The sequence below is a fragment of the Bactrocera neohumeralis genome, chromosome 6 (assembly GCF_024586455.1).
Source record: "Bactrocera neohumeralis isolate Rockhampton chromosome 6, APGP_CSIRO_Bneo_wtdbg2-racon-allhic-juicebox.fasta_v2, whole genome shotgun sequence".
Lineage (NCBI taxonomy): Eukaryota > Metazoa > Arthropoda > Insecta > Diptera > Tephritidae > Bactrocera > Bactrocera neohumeralis.
In genome coordinates, this window is record NC_065923.1 from 47,058,702 (window position 1) to 47,080,847 (window position 22,146).

General features: G+C 37.3%; 1 protein-coding gene and 1 pseudogene across 6 annotated transcripts in view; both read left to right on the plus strand.

Annotated features, from left to right (window-relative positions):
• Positions 1–22,146, plus strand: part of LOC126762568 (regulating synaptic membrane exocytosis protein 2) — a 421,139-nt gene that overhangs the window by 154,969 nt on the left and 244,024 nt on the right. The window contains exon 4 of one of the 6 annotated variants that reach the window (XM_050479418.1): positions 8,021–8,076. The exons of the other annotated variants lie outside the window; for them this stretch is intronic. The gene's annotated coding sequence lies outside the window, so the exon portion shown is untranslated. The remainder of the gene's footprint in view (positions 1–8,020; positions 8,077–22,146) is intronic. 6 annotated transcript variants of the gene reach the window in all.
• On the plus strand, positions 5,751–5,892 carry LOC126763825 (small nucleolar RNA U3; annotated as a pseudogene).

Genomic DNA, 22,146 nt, shown 5'->3' on the forward strand with positions numbered 1-22,146 from the left:
TCCCACGGAACCACCTAATTAGATATTACTTCGTGGGAGTGATAAGACAATTAAGTCTCCTCTATGGCACGGACTGACGGACGCCTATTCTGTTCTATATATCTAAGTTTTGTCATGATTGACGCTGCCGCTTCGCTGACAGCATTCCAGTTCTCTGTGGACTGGCACATAAGTGTCGTCAAAACTACCACCGAGTGTAGTTTTAAGTTTTTCCCTTGTACTTAAAAAGCGAGGGCAATAAAAGAATACATGTTCGGAGTCTTCTAAGCTCTCTGAACACGTCGGACAATTCGGACTAAAGTCGTGCTGGAATCTGTACAGGTAGCTTCTAAAGCCCCCATGCCCACTTAGTATTTGGGTTAGATGGAAATCCAGGTCCCCATGTCGTCTGTCGATCCAGGAATGGATCACCGGTATTAGTCTGTAGGTCCACCGTCCTTTGAGTGAGGTTTGCTACCGCTGCTGCCATATCGTTAAGCTTTTCACTCTCTCTTCTCTTTTGGCTCCTTTAGATGGCTCTGGTAATTTGTATACTCGTTCATATTCGTCACCCTGGATGTCAATGGGCATCATACTGGCTATTACTTCAGCAGCATCACTTAAAATTGTTCGGAAAGCACTGATAACTCTTAGTGCCGATAGCCTGTGCACTGTGTTTATTTGTCTGGCATACGCTTTGATGCCTAGCGCCTGGATCCATATTGGGAGCCGCATATAACATAACCGATCTCATTACCTTTGCGAGTAAAAAACGCCTGTTGGAACGCACGCAGGCTTTATTTGCCATCATTCTTGATAAGGCATTCAGGATTTTATTCGCTTTACCTGCAGTGTACTCTAGGTGATCCTTAAATTTGAGCCTTGAGTCTACTATTACTCCCAGATATTTTAGGTGTGGCTGTGAATGAATCTCGCACTCCCCTATGGTGAGAGATATACTTTCCTCTACTTTTCTTGTACTTATGAGCAAGACTTCTGTCTTTTGCTCAGCCAGTTCTAAACTCATTGAGGAGAACCATTGGCGCAGACCGTTTATGCACTCATTGCATTTGCTCCGGAGGTCGTCGAGGTGTTTAGCAACTGCTACCACAATAAGGTCGTCTGCGTATGCAACTAATTTAATAGCTTTCTCTTGGTGTCTCCTTGGCACCCCATCATACAATATATTCCATAGAAGGGGGCCAAGTACCGAGCCTTGCGGTACTCCACTCGAAATTGAGTAGCACTTTGTGCCTTCATCTGTATCGATTATAGTCGCCTGTTTTCAAAATAACTTATGACAACTTCCATAAGATATTGAGGAGCACGTATTTCATCTAGAGCTTTGATTATGTTCGTCCACTTTGCTCAGTTAAAGGCATTTTTCACATCCAGGGTGATCAGCGCACAATATTTTTTTGTTCCTCCTTTAGTATGTATGAGAGTATATTTGTAGTATTTACCTTTGCCTTACATTTGAAAAGCAAGACTATTCGACTATAGACAGCAGCGAATTTACAGATTTGCTGCCTGCAGTGAAGTCAACTTTTGCCGTGTTAAAGTTTTGGTACTTTAATACACCACCATGTAAATTATAATTTCCATCACTAAAATACCTACTTTATGAAAACCTGTAAATTAATTAGGGAGTAATTTCTGATGTAGGACTAACTTTTTTATTTAGATATATTTAAATTTATTTATTTGGTTAATTAAATATTATTATTTATACTTATTTCCTCTTTTTCTTTTAATAAGAAAAAGTTTGTGAGTGAAATCTGGCCGCCCAAGGCTTCAGCTGATTCAGCCTGTTGGCAAATCCGCCACTGAATAAAACAAAAAGTTATCTAAATTCAAACTCAAATTATTTGCGGTATACGATATTTTGGAACAACAAACTTTTTTAAACTACAAACTAAGTACGATTATTGCACGAACGATGTTGGCTCACATACACACTACAAACATTTCTATTAATTGCACATATTTATTTAATCGAACTTTGTAGACATTAATCAAGTTTATATAATTTATATACATTGTGACAAAAAAGCTATCAAAAATTGTAATTAAATGCCCCGGTAAAATCCTTGAACAGTCCTTGTCCTTAATTACTACGCCAAATGTGAGCCCGATATGAAAACCACGCCAAAACTCAAAGAGATGCTCATTGTTTTTTTTTCCTTTTTTTGATATTCATTCTCGACGGATGTTCTCACGCGAACGCCTCTATATGGCCAAATAGAACTTCTTATTGAGTCTCCCCTCCGGAATAAATTAATGGTTTGGTGCATCATCCGGAGGGGAGAGTCAATAAGTAGTTCTATTTGACCAATAGAGGCGCTCGCGTGAGAACATCCGTCGAGATGTTACACGATGATAATGCACCATCGCATCGAGCCACGATTGTGATCGAATTTAAAGCCAAGAATGCTATGAATACCATAGATGAACCACCGTATTGACCAGATTTGGCTTCATGTGGTTCTTTCTTGTTACCCAAACTGAAATTGCCACTCTGTGAAACCCGTTTACAGTCGATCGGAGAGAAAAAAACAAAATTCGCTGAAGGAGCTGAAGACCATCCGAAAAAATGTTTATGAAAAGTGTTTCGAGGACTGGAAAAATCGTTGGCATAAGTGTATTTCATCTGATGGATGATGATATTTTTTGCTATTCCAGCAATAAAAATTTATTACCAACAATATTATAGCTTATCTGAAAAACTACGTCATCACACTACGTCATGACACGTCGACACAATTGTGCCTTGACTTTGAAATGTGCCACTAAGATATTTGCTTCCTGTTGTCCGATGTAAATAATATATATCCAGTCCATGCCTTTCACTTTAAATCGTGTGGACTTTCGACTTATAGTTATTGTATCATATTGGGTCTGAGGAACTTTTTTGGTAACAAAATATATTATATGCAGAGGAACACACTTATTATATTCCATGAAGATATCCCATATACATAGCTATCTATAAAGTACAAATATATGATCTAATACACCATAATTTAGACACAATATCACACTTTAGAGTGAAACAATTTCACACAATTTGAACCCAAGTGAAATCAGGGGGTTCAAAACGGAGCAATGTCGAAATTGGATGGAGTTTTTGTCTGAATCGGTTGGACACATCTGAAATTTCGACTTATGTATGTGAATGACGATTATAGGCAGGCGTTATTGCCGTCTATTTTGATGCCGGTAAATATGATAATAAATCATAATGTTTCGACCAAAATTTAGTTGAGATATGTGTCGAAATTTTTTAGATCACATACATGCTCGAAGAAAAGGAACACTCCCATTTCGGAAAGAGAGAAAGAGAATTAAATTTCTTCGTTAATTGAGTTATACATTTTTGTCGAATAACAAGACGCCTTGGTATGAAACCATATTATAAATCTAGTCGACCTCGGTATCCATTATTTTTGGTAATAAATTAATCTAAATTAATTTAGTGGATATTACAATCACTTAACGGAAAAGAGGGAATTTTTGTGCCACTGGCTACTTGCAGATATCTAATAGACAAATATGTTATAAATTTAGCTGGATCTCGGTGGAATCAATCCTTGACTTGCTGTCTGACAGACAAACGTGGCATGAATGGAATATGGGCCGCGCACGCCGACTATTAAAATTTAAAATAATGATTTATAGTACTCTAGTAGGAGTATTACTATTATAGTCACTGTCTAATAGATAGACATACCATTAGAGTAGCAACGCCTTATAACGACTATTGAAGAAACTGCCAGGAGGTAGAATAGAAAGAGACTGAAAAAAATCTTCTATACGAATACAAATCGTTTCGTATGAAAATATTGTTGTTGTTGTTGTAGCGGCAGTATTTTGCATAGTTGACAGTCCTTGGCTGTATAAAAATCCGGGTCCGTGCCGGTAGAAAATAATCGCAGCAATCCGTCGAGGGTTTCTTGACGACGTCTCCTTGGTTGCTTAGATAAAACTTTTCTTACTGAAGAACTTCATCAGAAGTATGGCATGGTTCAGAGAGGAGCAAACACAGAGAGTGAAAAACCAAAGGCCTAGGTACGTCGTGTGACAGCCGTTCTAGCTACCTACCTATCTACGATCGCTTGACATGTTTGGACTCAGTAATGTAAGTAATAGGACACTTTGTGGTGCGATTTCTTTCTGAATCGCATCCCATAACCTTTTTATGAAATTTAAGATATCGTTTCAAGATAAATATTTATAGCAACAGTAGATCTATATACATATGCACATACATAAAAATGTCTGGCGATAAGGTTAAGATCTGTCACACATAGTTAATTTGCGACGAAGTAGAGGCATATACTTCATAATTTGATTATTATTATCATAATTGAAATTTCATTAAGAAATTTGGTTGTCCATCACGTAATTCCCCAAACTTGTGGAAAATACGTCATTTCAGAATCACTTAAACTGATACCGATGTAGCCCATCAAAGTACATATGTACTTTCATTACATTAACCTGCCAAATGTCTGCACTTGAAACCACAAACTTTTCAACATTTGGTTATCATTCAGAATGGACATAAAGATAAAAATCTTAAGCAAAAATAGAGCCATTATATACATAAACTTTCTTAAATAACACAAACAAATAAGGACGGGCTAAGTTCGGATACAAGCGAACATTTTATACTCTTGCAACTTGCAAGAGTCAAAGCCAGGGAAATACTTTAACGTGTAAAACTAATCTTATAGAGTAAAGTCATACGGATGTTCGAAAATATTGACATTAGTTATATGGGGGCTAGGCCAAGTTTTCGCTCAAATTTATCTATTTTAGGCACAAAGATACACTGTTATGAGTAAAACAAAACGCTCTCTTATTTTCATTGGGATAACTCACATATTGGCCGATATATGCGGTACAAAGTTACGCGGAAGTTCGAAATTTTGTATATTAAGAACATATATAGGGGCTTACATATACACATACCATTATAAGAGAAGGATTATCCCTTAATTTCAGTTATACATATACATATATCACACGTTGACCGACATTTCCGATCAAAAGTCAACTATAGGTACCGGCGTCTAAATATTCGGTAACTAGGGGATTGAATTTTTACACCGTCCCCTATAAAGCTTTGTTATATCATCCCAGCGGCAAATTTTTACGTTTCTGGCATATTTCGTTATTGATTTATCGCGATTTTAGCAGTTTTTAACCGTGACGTCATATAGAGAATGTGAGCGGATTATCTTCCGATTTCATCCATTTTCATATTGCCTGTAGGGGTTCCTATAATATGCGAGCGTAGCAAATTTAGTTATTGTAGCTTAAGTGGTTTAGAAGATATGTACATTAAACTTGGTAGAGGGCTCAAGCGGGTTGCGCTTGAGCAAGGTTGCGTAGATTCATATTGAGCAAGGTTGTGCAACCTGAAACTATCGCAACCTTTTCCGAACTCGTATAAGAAGTATAACTTCAATAAATTCTGTTGGGATTCGAACCTACGTACTTACGTGCTCGTCGTAACTTTTGAAGCGCTTACCAAAGCGCGTTGTTGTCCTAATTATGGTTTGGTTATGCATGAAAGAAATATACAATGGATCGCCGATTGTTACCTCTTTCCTTGCTACTGCTGCGCATATGTATGTTTGTATGCTTGTTCATTATTGAAGTTATACTGCTTTTTCTTTCCTTTGTCTTTCACTTCTGCGAATTCTCAACTATTTTATGTGCCCTTTTGTTGAAATACCCTGCGTGGGTCCATTTTTTGGATATCGACCCGCGATGACGAGGTATATCGTTTTATCTGACAGCGTGAGGTTTAAGAAGTTCATTTCTAATTTTGTCTTGTGGCATATTAGAAATGATGTTTCTTCGAAAATCGTTCGCTTACAACTAATAAAACGACTTCTGAGTAGTGATTTTAATGAATGAATTCCTTTTGGTTGAAATGCTCTGCGTTGGCCGTTGAAAAGTTAAGACTGTACTTCTCAGGATCACTCATTTCTTCAAGGAAATTAATGACCTTTAGAAATATGCAGATTTGCATTATTTCGTTGTCATTTCCATATTCGTAGCAATAGAATTTCTATGGCATAAGTAAAGTAATGGCCGCCGATTGTCACCCCTTGCCGCTGTAGCAGCTTCGCCTACAAACATGCGTAAATATGTATGTATGTATACGTATGATCGTGAATACATATCGACGCAGATTTTTGCGAGAAGCACCAGAAAGTTGTGCAATTTATGATTTTTAGCTTTTGCCATCGTCGCAAAAAGACGACTTGTTGGCAAAGGCATGCTCGGGGAGATAATAAATTATAATAAATTTATAAAATGTGAATTTAAGTTTTCTAGTTTTCTTTCATACAAAATGATATGCATTTCTTAGAATATCACTAATAAGTACGATTTGTCCCTTGCTTAAAAATAGGTCTTCGACGATTTTTTTTCCCAGCGAACATTCTTTTGATATCTGACAGAAATTCGAAGCCTAACTCATAGATTTTTGACATCGTATTTTTTAGGTGATTTCGTTTTTCAAGCGGTCCAATAACGCTTTATAATTGTCGCTGTTGATGGTCTTACTTTTTCAAGGTAGTCAATATAAATTTTTCCATGCGCATCCTAAAATACAGACACCATAACCTTGCCAGCCGAGTATTTCGTTTTTACACGCTTTGGAGCGGATTCATCGTGTGCACTCCACTCAGATGACTGTCGATTGGACTTCGTAGGGAAATAATGGAGCCATGTTTCATCCATTGCCATATATCAACGAAAAAACTCGGGTTTATTATGCTTTAACCTTCAAACACTGTTCCGAATAATTAACTCCTCGTGGTTTTTAGTCAAAACTGAGCTCGCGCGGCTTAGACTTGTTACAGAGTTTTCTCATACCCAAATATTCGCGAATAATATGATGTATACGTTCAATTGATATCTCTAAAGCGCCTGCTATCTCGAACAACTTCACTTTACGGTCTCCAAAAATTATTTTCTGCATTTTTTTGTTCTTTTCGTCGGTAGCAACCACTTTTGGGCGTCCACTGCGTTCATTGTCTTCGATACTCATTTCATCACGTCTAAACTAAGTATACCAATCCTTGGTGGTTTATTTTCCTGGGCCAGTATGCGGCAACTCGTCATTCAAGCCAAGTTTTTGCTTCAAGTGCACTCAAAATGACTTCACAAACTAATCATCCGACAGCTGTCAAATTTATAGACCAACCTCACTCTAATAGTTCCATCTATATGTCAGTCAGAGGACTTTTAAATTGATTTGCTAGCTGAGGCATATCATAAATTTTAACTTAACGCCTTTGGGTGATTCTGATTTTCAATTTCAACCCATTCATAGTACCAAGAAGCAGGTGTGCCAAGTTTCATTAAGAAATCTGAATTGAATTAATTCACGCACTAAAAAGAGGTCGCCAGCTGTCAGCTGGAATTCCCAGATACCTATAAGTTACCATTCTAGAAAATCTTGATGGCAGACAGCTTTCAATTGATTATTTTTATGCTGAAAATATTAATGAAAGAGATCTCGCTAGAAAATATCATATGCAACGGGTGTTTCAACAAGGGCGGGTCAGGTGCAATGGAATAAAGTAGGCTTTATAGCTGCAAAATGAAGCTCTGTTTGATTTTATGTCAGGATTTCATTTTTGAAATAGTTGGGATCAGTGACATGGCCAAAAATCTTTACAAGAAACATACGTGAGCTGCTTCGTTTTCTATCTTATTGAGTTTGGTGGGGTTCATAACCGGTTATCCTATGTCTTGCGTATATACGTCTACAAACTCGCTTGTTACCAAATCGGAAACCCCTTTATTACAATAAAAAATATATCTTCATTGCTTTTTAAAGGAGAAAGCCAATTTTATATCTAATCTCAAAAACTAGTTGAAATATCTGTGAAGTGAATCTGCATAATTAAGACATGGCAGTTTCATTAATAATTAAGACATAAGTTTCATTAATAATTGATAAGTTATTCATGAAAAAACTAGCACTTTAATTTTCGTTATCTAATCTTTTTTGCAGGTAAACATAAAATAAGTGAGCCAATAACTATCACCATTGTCAGGTGCTTATATGGGGTAAGAAGTATAATAATCTAATTATTCCAACTGTAAGATATTGTTATTGTAATTTTGTTCGAGAACCTTGAAGAAAAGCGCTAGTTTCAGTAAACAATTTTTAAATAAGCTAATCTTTGTGGCAAAAACAACATTTGTGTGTTTTTCGTACTCGCCCCGATGGAGGCGTGGCATGCGCTCAGTAAAATTTAAATTTTTTGTGTTAATGGTGACGTTATGGTTTTGGTTATTACAGTGGTGGCAAACATTACCGAAATTTTATTGTGACTGAACAGGGTTTATCTGAATATCAATTCGGTTCCTTGCTTTTCGGTTAAGTAGACCCAACAGACCATAAGACGCATAAGCGGTGTCTATGCCAATAAAAAGAAGACCCAACAGACGTGTGTGAGATGTTATAAACCTAATATTTGGTTTAAGTAATCTCGAAATCTTTGCATTGAAAATTTGTTTGCTATTTTAGGCAGAAGCTATCTTCACAAAGATCTTGATGTAATGTGGCTATTTTTTTCACTCAAGCAAAATTGATAGCTGTTGTCGATGGAGTACGATTTCCTGCAAATTCAAAATTTTAATACAAACAATATACCATATATTCAAGTTAAAATTGAATTGGAAAATAGTTTGGCTAATTTCTGGTATTTTCTTTACTCAGAGAGCTGGAGCAATGGACAAGTTAATTTAAAAGTATGACATTGCATTAATTTCACACAACTTTTCAAGAAAGTATGGTACATACAAAGTATAATAATTGCTTCTTAGCTAAATACAATTTTATTAAATTTGATCCGGATTGGGAAAAAAAAGACATACTTTTTTGTTTTATTACAAACTAGCTGACCCCGCAGCCGTTGCCCTGCGTGAAATTATGTGTTTTGAAATGAAAAAAAGTTGAAATTATATTCTGTCGAAAATGATTTATTTACGATTTTTCTACATTTTTTTTATGTAGCGCAACTTATTAAACATAATTTTTTGATTTCTGTTCTGGTGCGTAAATATATAGAGAAGATGGGTTTCCAACTCGTCAACACACCACATATATCTGGCCGTGTGAAAAACATAGCATTTCCCGATTTCCTTGTGTCCTGTTGATTGTCAACGCAAGGGCAATTTTCCCTGGAAATTGAATACGTTTGAACTGAAATGGCTGCCCTTGTATTCGATAACTACGTCATAATCATTCGGGTTCCATTACACAGTTTCGGCGCATGAAGATTGTGAAACATAATAATGACAGATCCAACTTTAAGACGCAAATGATGCTGGGGCAGGCTTGGTATGGTATTTGGAAATTCCACTGGATAATTTACGGTTTCGTCTTCCTTGTCAAGACGATCGATCGATTTATATGAGCGCAAACCTCCCGGAACTTGACTTTGAATCTTCCAGTTTAAATCACTAACATCGGTAATTTTGGTAGCTAAAATTGCTCGTGCACTCAAGCTATCGCAGTTACGATAATTTGGCCAATGTTCGGATAAACATTCGTGATGAGTTCATCTTCCGTTGAAGTGAATTGACAAAAGGGAGGTGAAATTGATATCAAACCACTGGAAGTATCAACCGAAATTTGCCCATTTCCAATTCTAAGCGAATACAATATAAAATGTCGTCGGCAATGTCATTTTTTCGTATCCCATAATTAACGCGAATTTGAAGGCTGATATGTCGAAATGATCTTCGCGAAAAGTATGCGAACTTCAGTGGCATGCGAAGTACTATCGCATTGTCCTTCGTCTGTTTCCAGTGATTATCATGTTCCAGCAAATGCTACTGCTGGCATGCTTCTCAAAATGTTGCACACACTGTACCATTCACAATACACAATGACTTAAATGAAGTTGAACCGCGAGACGCACAACAGTCGGAAAACTTTCATGAATTGCAAAAGTAAATATCCTACAAAGCGCTTTATTGCAGTTCACTAATCGACCCATTTGATACTGCTGATCTCATATCGTTCAAGGCCAATAACCGCTATGTTGCTTTCTTTGGTGACGTACTTGCAAACGTATTTGATCGATTACACCAATCTGCAATATTCAACATTGACATGAGTTTTGAATGTGAATTAAACAAAAGGGGCGAATATGGTACGATCCATGTGTTGTCAACTTCGATGTGTTGTCATGTGTTGTCAACTTCGATGTGTTGTTAACGTCGATATTCACGCCTCTAAATGCTAAATGTTCTGCCATTGTCGTCTGGTGAGTGACGCCGATACAGTTAATATCCATCATTTCCCATTCCCGTTTCCGAAAGAAAAGCACATGAGTAGTGTTTCGTGCATTTATTGTCAAACATACAAACCAAAGTGGGATTGTAAGGTTCGCAAGGTCCATGAACAATATTGGTTTTCATCACTTCGTATAATTCTGGATCTATCTCTGAATCAGGAATTTCCGCTGAAATGATTTCATCAATTTGATCTGGTGTAATCACCATCCGCATCCAAAGAAGAATGTGTGCGTGCGGCAAACCTCTTTTCTGCTACTCAACAGAACACATTCAGCATCTAACAGCATCATATATGTATACCATAGGTTGCTTCAAGATAAAGACCATCAAACATCGCAGCTATTGTTTAAAAAGTCGTGCTGTGATATCGTTACGATCGCTAGCTGATTGACCGCGATCCATAATTCCGCACGTATGTCATCACATTTTGGGAGTACTTCTTGCCTTTTTTGGGCTGCCATACGTTGATGGCAAAAAGAACGCCGACCAATATTAGCGCCACCTCTTCGTGGCTTCGTAACAAATTTCAATCTGTAATTGATCACATCGTCTCAAACATACATAAAGTTTTCACTGAATAATTTTCAATAATTTTTCCTTTGGGTAGCCGGAATAAAAAAGTAAGCGACCGCAATTGAACGATTCAAATAATTTACAAATCAAAATATTGAAAAACAAAACAAACAAAAATTGAAAAAAATGTGTATGGAAAATGTTACTTTTTGGAATTGTCCAATTTTCCGACTTCTCCTCATGAAAAGTATAAGGTATTTTGTTTCTAAACCTTTCCCGATCCACAACAAACAACCTTTAAAAATTTCATTAAGATTGGTTCAACCGTTCTCCTAGTGTTACTAACAAACAAACATTCATATTTATTGTAACGTTTGTATGGGGAAAAGAAAAGGGCTGTTTTTAGGGGTTTTCCGGAAACTATTCGAATTTTTCTCGCCGTAAAAACCATCCTTGAACTTCAACAAACATTTAAGAAAAAGAATTGGCCAAATTGGTCCAGGCGTTATTGAGTTATTATTCATTTTTATTTATATAGATGTAGATAAAGTTATAAAAATGCGTTCAAACTAGGCTCCTGAGCCAACAACTTCATGCCAAAACTTAATCCAATCTTCCATATACTTGCTATAAGATTCGGCTGTGATGACTGTCAGTACTTTCAGCGAGTCCAGGCGCATTCTCTGAAACATATTTTCCAATTTCAAAACAGAAAACGTCAGAGGGAACCAAATCTGGCGACAACAATAGCTGAGTGATGACACTCTTTTCCTGTTTGGCCAGAAAGTCAATCACAATCATACTGGAATGTGATGACGCATGATCATGGTGAAAAAACCATACGTTTTCTGACTACAAATTCGGTCGTTTACGCCGAATTGCTTTACGTAGACACATCAGAATGACAAAGCAGTATTCCTTAGTGACCATTTGACCCTATGGAATGAATTCATGGTGTACCACACCGCGGTAATTAAAGAAAACGATGAGCAGTACCTTTATGTTTGACCACCTTTGACCTACACATTTTTAAAGCACCTTTCGCTGGATTGTTGGTTTTAGTGATTGGCATAGTGTGTGCTAAAAGATCGTAAGTAACGCAAATATATACACACGGATTCGCTTTGTGCCGCAAAAAGCGCAACAACACATTCATCATTGAAATTTGATTGTGTTGGTGTCCATCACTGGTCACATTCATAAACCCACTTCTCGTCTACAGTAACGACGCGTTTGATGAGTATAGGTCCTCAGCGGCGTGGTCAAGCTTCTTTTCTGCGACTTTTACTCGTCGTTACTTTTGCAAAACATTCCGGCAATTTAGTACGAGTCTGGCATTGACCCGCTTCATACCCAAAACATTTACCAAAATGTGTTAGGTCAATGCATAAGATATGTTGAGATCCTCTGCTATCTTCCCAACAATTCAGCATGATAACTTTCAAGCACTGTTTCTTTAACTTCTCGATGTTATCATAATTAACAGTGAAAGATGGGCGACTCGATGAGGTAAGTCTCGCTGACTTCACGGCTTTCACTGAATGCTTTGAGCCACTCAAATACTTGTGTTCGTGGTAAAGGAGACTCCTCAAAACGTTTTTTCAACATTTCAAGCAAGCTGATCGTTCAATTATTTTTTTCCAAAGGTTAAAATCATCAAACAAACTATTCGTGTCATAATTAAGCAGCTGTCAAAGGCACACTAATTGACACTTGACACGTAGAGATCAATCTTCAAATAAACATAAAAAAGGTTACACTTATCTGGAAAATGTTTAACGATTCGGTTTGCCCGCGCAGTTTGAAAGACCGAGTCAAATTTAATCAGATGGTAGTCGTTAGGGGGCTGGAGAAAATGGGGGATCCGAAAATAATTCGAAGCCCAAGTCATGGATTTTTGCCAAAGCTTTCACTGACTTGTGATCAGATGTTGTAATATTTTTGAAATTTCAGTGCCTGTCATGCCTTAAACCAGATTTAACTTTCTCAAAATCTTTGATGAAGCTGACTTCATTATTTTGATATAAAAATTTAAGGGTTAAATATTTAAAGTCTTGATTCCTACGAACACTTACTCGTTGGAGTTAGTTCAGCTATGTATAGTACTATATATCCAATTTCGTTGTTAACGTATAGTACATATAGACATTTTATAAGGCTCCTAAAAATTCGTATCTTAACGTATAATCAAAAAGTCTATTTATATTTGCTTATGACTTAACAGTAGCCCATCTAAAAAATCATATAACTTTGGTTCACAAAAAAAAAACGAAAACTCTTTCAAATTTTTTATGCCCCTTTGGTTTACTATGCAAGCTCATCCCATCCTTTTCTTAGTATTTGCCCAAAGCTTTGCTAATTTGCTCATTACTCATTCTCCGTTATTTTCACCTAATCATGAGTCTCAAATTAAAATGTTTTAACACGCCGCCCGAGGCAGTTCTAAATCCTTTTACGTTTACATATTGTATTTCATTTGCACTCGACCTTCACTTTGTCTGTGTTTTCCGCCGGGTACTGGGCCGTCGCGACGCTTGTGTTTTCACTTACCATACATACCTCAAAGGGTGCACACTTCAAACCTTCTACTGTAAATTCTTGTTTGCTTGAAACTTCCTTTGTCTCATTACAATTTTTACTGCTGATTGCATTTTGTTTGCTTTGGTCTGCTGAAGGCTTGGCAAGAAGTTTGAGTGCACAGACATTTCTTGTCACTTTTGTTTGGCTTGCCGTTCGCAGTGAATGGTAAATGGTCTACAGATTATCATATAGATATGTATACCACATCTGCATGAGAAAGAGAGAGAGAGAGAGAGAGAAATATATTATATAATAGTGTTAACACTTTATGAGAGAACCATCTCTCTACTAACAGAGGTATTTTTCGAAATATGGCCTCTGAGATGAGAACGATATATAATGAATTTGCAAAGAACCCCCAAAACGTTCTATAAAATCGTTTTATATTTAATATATTAATAAGAATCCCAGACTTGTTTGCGGTAGTAGCGAATTCCCAAGAAGACATATCGTTAGCCTCAGGATTTTTTACGAACGAGACCACAAAGAAACTGAAGCACACATTCCGATTAAATATTTTTATTCTACCGGGTTCGAATATTAAAAGCCGTAGGTAGATGTATTTCAATAATATTTTTTGATTTGCGAAAGTTTAGAGGAGCTATTTTCGAAAATTCTAAGAAAAGATGTGGCAGGTTGCCTAAAGATTCTATATCAGAACCAGTTCCTCCAATCATAGAGGTAACGACTTCTGACTTAAGTACAATTAAATTTAAAGTGGACCACCAGAAGAATTTGCTTTTATTTCATTATATTTGGTTTGTCTAAATAAAAGAGAGGAATAGATCCATTGGTAAAGCAGGATAAAATGGGACAAGTGCTCTCAATGTATTGGTGTCTCGCACGCTTATTCAATATAACCACAGTATAACCACATCTTCCAGTTATGAATAAACAGCACAGAAAATGTCGGCTTTGATAGGTGATCAAGAGAGAACCGAGATCCGAACGAAACCCTCAATAACCTTAAGATTTTAGGTAAGACATTCGACAGCCTGTGCTTCTTCACTTCTCATAGGACTGCGGTTATTACCAAAGTACAGCGCCGCAACAAAATCCTCAAGTCCCAAGCCTGCGGCGAATGTTGAAAAGAAAAAGAAACGTTGTTGGCAACATACAAGGCAATCGGCCGGCCAGTTTTTAACTACGCCGCCTCAATATAGTTGCCTGGATGGAGTGAAACGATATAGTGATAAGGGAGCTACAGACATATCAGAACACTGCACTTTGGACTATAAAAGGATGTCTCATGAAGTCTCCCATCGAAAACCTGCACAGTGAGGCCCGTATGCTCATAGTTAAGGAGCATAATGAACTCCTCTCCCAGAAGTTTCTGCTGTGTTGCTTTCGCAGAAATCACCTACTTGGAGCGGAGTCGCCTCCTAGGACCATCAAAAACTCTTCCTCAACTACGTCGATAACATAAAACAATACGTCGACCATATTTCAGACGCAACAAACTTTAGACATGCACTGACCGCCATTCACAGTGGAGTCATTAACACCTTCACCGACTCCCTCTCAGTGAATGGCGTACTTGGAGTCAAACCACCACCCATTGCAGACGACGAGCTCGAGTTGCCGCGAGAATCGAGAGTGACCCTTGCATCTGTAGCAAGTTAAGCTCCTACTTATCCAGATTAGACTCTGCCCTGCTAACCCTACATATCTGACACATTTCTCTCTATGGTCCGATCCCGTCAAAATAGAGCGTTTCCTGAACCTACCATTGAATGACCTCAATGAAAATTTATCTAACCCTTACCATCCTAAGGAGGATTAGGTACCCGTTACAACAACGAAAACTTCGCTAATGAACAAGCACAGCACCTCATAAACTTCCCGTCCCGCCAACTGTAATATATAGACGATGCAAATATCTCAAAAACTGGCTCAGAAAAGAATTATTCAGATGTAGAGAATCTAAACAGGTTACTCAACATTTCAGGGAAGATTGTTTGAATGTTTTGCGGCTGAGAAAAGAAGAAAGTATGCTAGTGTACAACTGGTCTGTTAGAGTACGGATTCAACCTAAATCCATTAAATAATTTGTAAATAAAACTATGAAAAAATAGGTTTGGTAAAAATTCCTGTGGGAATTCATTATTAACTTATTGAATTCTTTAAAATTATAGTTTCTTCCAAAAAAAAATTTCTCTTTGTATTCTGCGTGGCCATTGTGAGCTCTGATTTTTATATAGAAATTATAGTTTGAGGTTATACCCGAATCTGTGTTACCACCTGTGGTGAGTAGTACTACTTTGCGGTAGTTTTTTGTGTGGTGCTCACCCAACTTTCTCCGGGTTTGTTGCTTTTGTTTCTATTCTTGCGGATGGTTTTATTATTTAATTGCGGTCAGTTAAGACCATGCTGTGACCAACTACTCAGTGATCCATTGAAATGAAAAGCAACAGGGCGTGCCACAAATACAAAAAAAATCATTGTCGGTACTATCAAATTTGCTCTCTACTAATGACATAGCGGTACTCAGAGTTGGCTGCTCTTATACGTATTTCAAGTCAAGTGCTCAAATTACGCTACTCTCCCGTTTCTTGCACCCCCCAATCCAAACGAAACATATTTGAGTTCGTGTGCGTGAATATCGCACTCGACCGCTGTCACCCAAGTGCGACGCGACGCTAATAGCCCACTTGAAAGAAGTCAAAAACGATAATTAGTCGCGCAGCAAGATAACTGTATATACATACTAAAGACATAAGTGCTTGTTGTTGCCGCCGACCGAAGTGTGGGGAATAACAGTGCGCGCTGTGTTGAAAGTTTGCTGAAATTTGATTGCCCAGCCGACTGTGTAAAGTGCTGATTAGAAATGTGGGCGTGTCGTGTGGTGTGGGGAGAACGCCAATTGGTGCTTACCCTGTCTGTGTCTAACGCGCGTGTTTGTTTGTTTGTGTGCTGACGCCGAAAAGAAGATTGTGTTAAGGTTAAAAACAATACCCAAAGGCATCGCAATTAATTAATGTTGCTGTCGAGGGATTGCTGGGATTAACGAAATGCCTCTGTTTTGCGAAATGCCATTGCTGCTCCGTCGCTGACACCAAGATTTTTATTTGTGCCACTTTTCCTTTTTTAAGCAGTTTGTTGTTGTAGTTGATTGGGTTGGTTTTGTGCGTTGTTTGCCTTAATTTTTGGTAGTTTGTCTTTTTAACGCGGAGCGAGCCAACAGCTGAAGCAAATTGCTGGGACAGTTGCTTGCTAAAGTGGTTATCTTCGGTTGCTAGCGTCAGCAATTACGTTTGAATACTTTTGGGTCAAGGTTTTAAGGAAACTTGAAGCGTAGATGGCAGACTCAAATGAACGCCTTTAAAAAAACAGACACCCCCTTAGACGCATATTTTTTGCGGTATAAATTCAAAGAAAAAGTAAAAAACGCTGTGCCACAAGAGCACGAATGTTGTCTAGCGCAATACACATTAAAAGTTCTCTCAACCTTCGCATTTTAATTAATACAAAAGTAGATATACAATTTAAGAGTGCTCTGCCCAATCCACAAAAAGAGAGACCCCACAATCTGCGCCAACTACCATGGGATAATTCTCCTCAACATCGCGTATAAGGTTCTACCAAGCGTATTGTGTGAAAGATTAAAGCCCACATTCAGGACTTTCTTTCTTCTTTAGCCGGTTTCTATATACCTCTCTAGATAGCAAATGATTTCTAAATCATAAGGCTAACACGGCAACTCACGTTCAACTAAAAAAATAGCTATCTGGCAAGAACCACGCTTTTGTTTGACCTCTCCCCTCCAGTGTGCTGTGCTTATGCCATAAATAGTTTCCATTAATGATTATAATAAATACCGATGAAGCAGTTGGAATTCAATGAAATTGAAAGCATTATGCAATAGAAAATATATTCGCATTAGTAAATAGCATAAATATTTGGCTCAGATGCATTATTTGATTTTGGCAGTAATTCTGAAATTTTTGGAAATTTGTGTTTGCTAAGCGAAAGTAATAAGTTGGAATTGGTAATTGGAAAAATGCATTAACATTGTGCATTTATGCTTGAATTCATATTAAATTTCATGAATGAATGTTCATACCTATGAAAGTGCTTACCTTTTTATGCCTATAATCCAAAATAATGAAAGTAATTTGCAAAACAAATCATTTCATTATTCAAATTAAATTTCAAACAATGCTAGCATTCAATACTTATTGAAACTCAATGTTCAGAGAATACAAGATTACAACAACCGCTGACATGATCGAAAAAAAAAAAAATTATAGTATTTTTGTATTTTCTCTAATAAAGTATCAAATTGTAAAATATGCCATTATTTTTTAATTTGACAGCATACGGTTTTTCAAGAATTTTCTCATCGAATGTTGATTGAAACCAGCTCAGCTTTCGTTTTAATCATTTAAAATCAAAAGTCATTTGAAAATAAAAACAAGAAAAAACGTTAACTTCGGCTGCACCGAAGCTAATATACCCTTCACAGGTGCATTTCTTTTAGTTACTATGTGTTCAGTTTGTATGGAAGCTATATGCTATAGTTAACCGATTTGATCAATTTCTTCGGAGATTATATTATTACCTTAAGCAGTAATCTATGACAAATTTCGTGACGATACATTGAAAAATGTGCAAGTTTTCCATACAAGAACTTGATTCCGATCATTCCGTTTATATGCCAGCTATATGTTATAGTGGTCCGATATCGACCGTTCCGACAAATGAGCAGCTTCTTGAAGAGAAAATGACGTTTGCAAAATTTCAAAAGGATATCTTAAAAACTGAGGGACTAGTTCGTATACATACAGACGGACGGACGGACGGACAGACAGACAGACGGACATGGTTAAATCGCCTCAGCTCAACATACTGATCATTTATAGGGTCTCCGACGCTTCTTTCTGGGTGTTACAAACATCGTGACAAACTTAATATACCCTGTTCAGGGTATAAAAAACCAACTAAAGTAGTTCATTAACACAACATTTGACATTCTACTCTTATTAGATAATATATTTATCTGAGACAATTAACCGTGATTAATTAACAAAAACATGTTCGCTTAAGACACATAACGATCTGTGATCAACTTTGGGGGCTCGAAGCGTCGAACCACATAGATGCCAGCAGTAAGTCATGTGAACTGCCAATACGTAGGTTGCTATATATATGTATTTCTGGCCTAATAATGTAAGTAGGCATATTTATCAACGAAAATGGTTTTTTTTTTGTTTTTTTTTTTTTTTTTTTTTTTTGTAGATTGCTGTTTTGTTTCGGGCTCATACGCATAGATCCATGATTCGTCACCTGTGACGATCTTATAAACGTCTTTTGAAGCACCGCGATCGTATTTTTTCAGCATTTCTTTACACCAAACCACACGAGCCTTTTTTGAGCGATTGTCAAATTGTGCGGGATCCAACGAGAACAAACCTTTTTTACGGCCAGGTGTTCATGCAATATCGAATGTATGCTGGTGGGAGAAATGCATAGGCATGCCTCTATCTGAAGGTATGTTACATGACGGTCTTGCATTATCAGTTCACGTACGGCATCGATGTTTTCTGGCACAACGGCTGTTTTTGGACGACCTTCACGGAATTCGTCTTGGAGCGAGCGTCGGCCACGATTGAATTCGTTGTACCAGTTTTTCACAGTGCTATAGGATGGTGCTTCATAGCCATACAAAGATTTTAGTTCATCGATGTACTCTTGTCGTGATAATCCACGTCGAAAGTTGTGAAAAATGATCGCACGAAAATGTTCACGAGTTAATTCCATTTTTTGGCCGAGATGAATTTTTTTATTCCCTGTAAATAAAACAATTCACGATTAAATGACAAAACGTTCTGAGTGATGTTATGCTAAAAAATGTCAAACTTTCCAATGGAAATGTCAGATTGCACCTGGCAACACTTAGTGTTGCTCTAGGCCAGAATATATATAGCAGCCCTCGTATTTGCATAAAAACGGGTTTAAAACGAAAAAATTTTTAAATCAATATGTCATTATAGTTTTGAAAAGGCTAGCCTCTCAGTTCAATGTGCTTCATCAGTTTATCTTGAAACATGTTTTTTTCAAAACTAAGTTATTGACATTTGCTTGAGTCATTACTCGGAGACAAAATCGCCAATCAATATCAAATTTTGTCCGCATGTTGCATGGCAAGTCAGTAGAGATACTAATGACAATATATTTCTCTCAAAACAAAGAAGCTGAGGCATGTTCTCTGGAAATTGCGAGAAGTCTCTAATATATAATCTTTGGAATGCGACTAGATAAAACTATAAGCCGATATCTACATCCCCAGCAATTTTAAGCAGAGCAGAGGCCATTGGTGCAGGGCCAATGCAGAGAAAGCCGAGGTGTTTGTCATACATCTCCACGTTTACTCTTTTCAAGTATAGTGATGGATGTAGCAATGCAGCAGTCAGCAATTTTTTGGATGTTGGCCGTCGAATGGAATTTCCAATTGCTGAAATATAATAGTTGTGTAAAAATGCAGGAGAGGATCAAAGCATTGACAAACAAAAAGTCACCATTACCAGGTCAAGACAGATTTAATGCGTTTGCACTTAAAGCATTACCCGAAAACGTAATCAACATGATTGTCAAACTTTTTAACGAAATGCTCAAACTTTGTAATTTCCCCATCGCAATGGAAATGTGCTTAAGTTATTTTAGTTCTTAAACCTTGAAAATCTGAACATCTGGTTAATTCTTATCGACCAATTAGTCTAAGAATATTTTTACGCAGGCTTTTGTCGGTATTGGAAAACAAACAGCTTATTCAGAATCAACAGTTTAACTTCAGACGATTTCATGGCACAATTGAACAGTGCAATAAAGTAAAGTAGAAAACTGATGCCATGGAAAATAATAAATACTGTTCTGCTGTGTTCCTTGATGTCCGCCAAGCATTTAACAAGGACTGGTAACTAGGACTATTATTCAAGTTAAAAGAAAACCAATGCCTTATTATTTGCTGCTAAAGTCTTACTTTCACAATCGGGCGTTCTCCGTTAGATGCCATGATGCTGAGTCGGATTTGAGACCTGCCCCAGTACTCTACATTCCTTATGCAGCAGACCTTTTACTGTTCAACTCTGAATCCATAATGACGGTAACATATGCTGATGATATTCACTGCTAGCATCAAGTGGCAACCGTACTACAGCTTCCAGAAAACTGCAGATGCAACTGAATGTTCTAAAAACGTAGCTCACCAAATGGAAAATCGGCATTAACACCGAAAAGTCCGTACAAGTAGTATTCGCGCTCAGGCAAAAAAATTGCCCTCATGTGGCTTTATATGGTTAGTCGTTACCAGCAGAACTATGCGCAAAATATTTGGAGCTTACAAATGATAAGAGGCGCACTTGGAAAGATCACGGAAAAATAAAAGAACTCGGCTAAGTTTAAAGTTGGCGCAGCTATACTGGCTCTTTAGGCCAAGATACCGCATCAGTCTAAAGAACAAGTTGCTAATTTATAAGGTAATACTTAGGCCGATCTGGACGTATGGCATTCAAATCACTAGCAGTGCAGCGGATTCAACTTTAAAAGTAATTTAAGCTTTTCAAAATAAAGTTCTGCGCACCATAGTGGGGGCTTCTTTCTATGTGGGAAACGATGTCCTCCGCCGCAATTGAAAGTTGTTTCCAGTAAAGGAAACAATCGAAGAATTTACCTCTTCCGTTTGGAGCATCATGAAAATGTATTTCAATACAATTACTGGACAATTGTTCATTGCGCTATATATGGTAGTCGAAAAAGTCTTTTCGTATTTCTAATAAAACTTCAACTTATTTTTTTTTTTATAATGAACTTTAATGAACCAAATAAGTAACATTTTGGTCGACCACTTTTGCCATTTTTTCGCCAGAGATATTATTCCATCAGTGCAGACCATTTATAGTTTCTCGACGAAAAACAGTGGCATAATTAATTGCAAGCTCATGGCAATATAGTGAATGCATCAAAACTTCCCAGCTTTTGGCGAGTCATCAATGGTGTGTGTGGTCTAGCGTTGTCCTGATGGAAGACGAAGCCCTTTCTGTTGATCACTCCAAGTACCAAGCACACAGCATAAGCTTTCGAGGCGTCAATCCTGGCTTTGCGACTTGTCAAACTTTTCCATAATTATATCGACTTTTTCAACAGTAATTCGACCAGAGTGAGCTGCATCTTTCACGTCGAAATTTGCAGACTAGAAGCGAGCGAACCATTGTTGTGCTACGCAAACTGATACAGCATCGTCTACGTAAACTTCATAAATTTCATTGGGTGCTTGCGTGGCATTCTTCTCTTTTTTATACAAAAATTTCAAAATATAGCGAATTTCTTCATTATTTTCACTCATTTTTGAACAACTGTAACTTTTTTTTAACTTTAATTTTATTTTGTTAAATGAAGCTTAAAATCTCACCTTTGCAACACTATATGGTATGACACGAAATGATTGGTGGCTCGGCGAAAAACTCGGCGACTGCAACGACATCTATTGACAAAATACGAAAAGACTTTTTCGACTACCCAAAATATTCACCAAATGCATTCACACGGACTCGAGAGAGATCCTGAGCTCTTTTTCATCTCCCAAACACTTGCCTGACGATTTTCAAGCACCATATTCTTCATTTTTATACTCTCACAACAAAGTTGCTAAGGAGAGTATTAAGTTTTGTTCACATAACGGTTGTTTGTAAGTCCTAAAACTAAAAGAGGCAGATATATGGTTATATATACCAAAGTGAT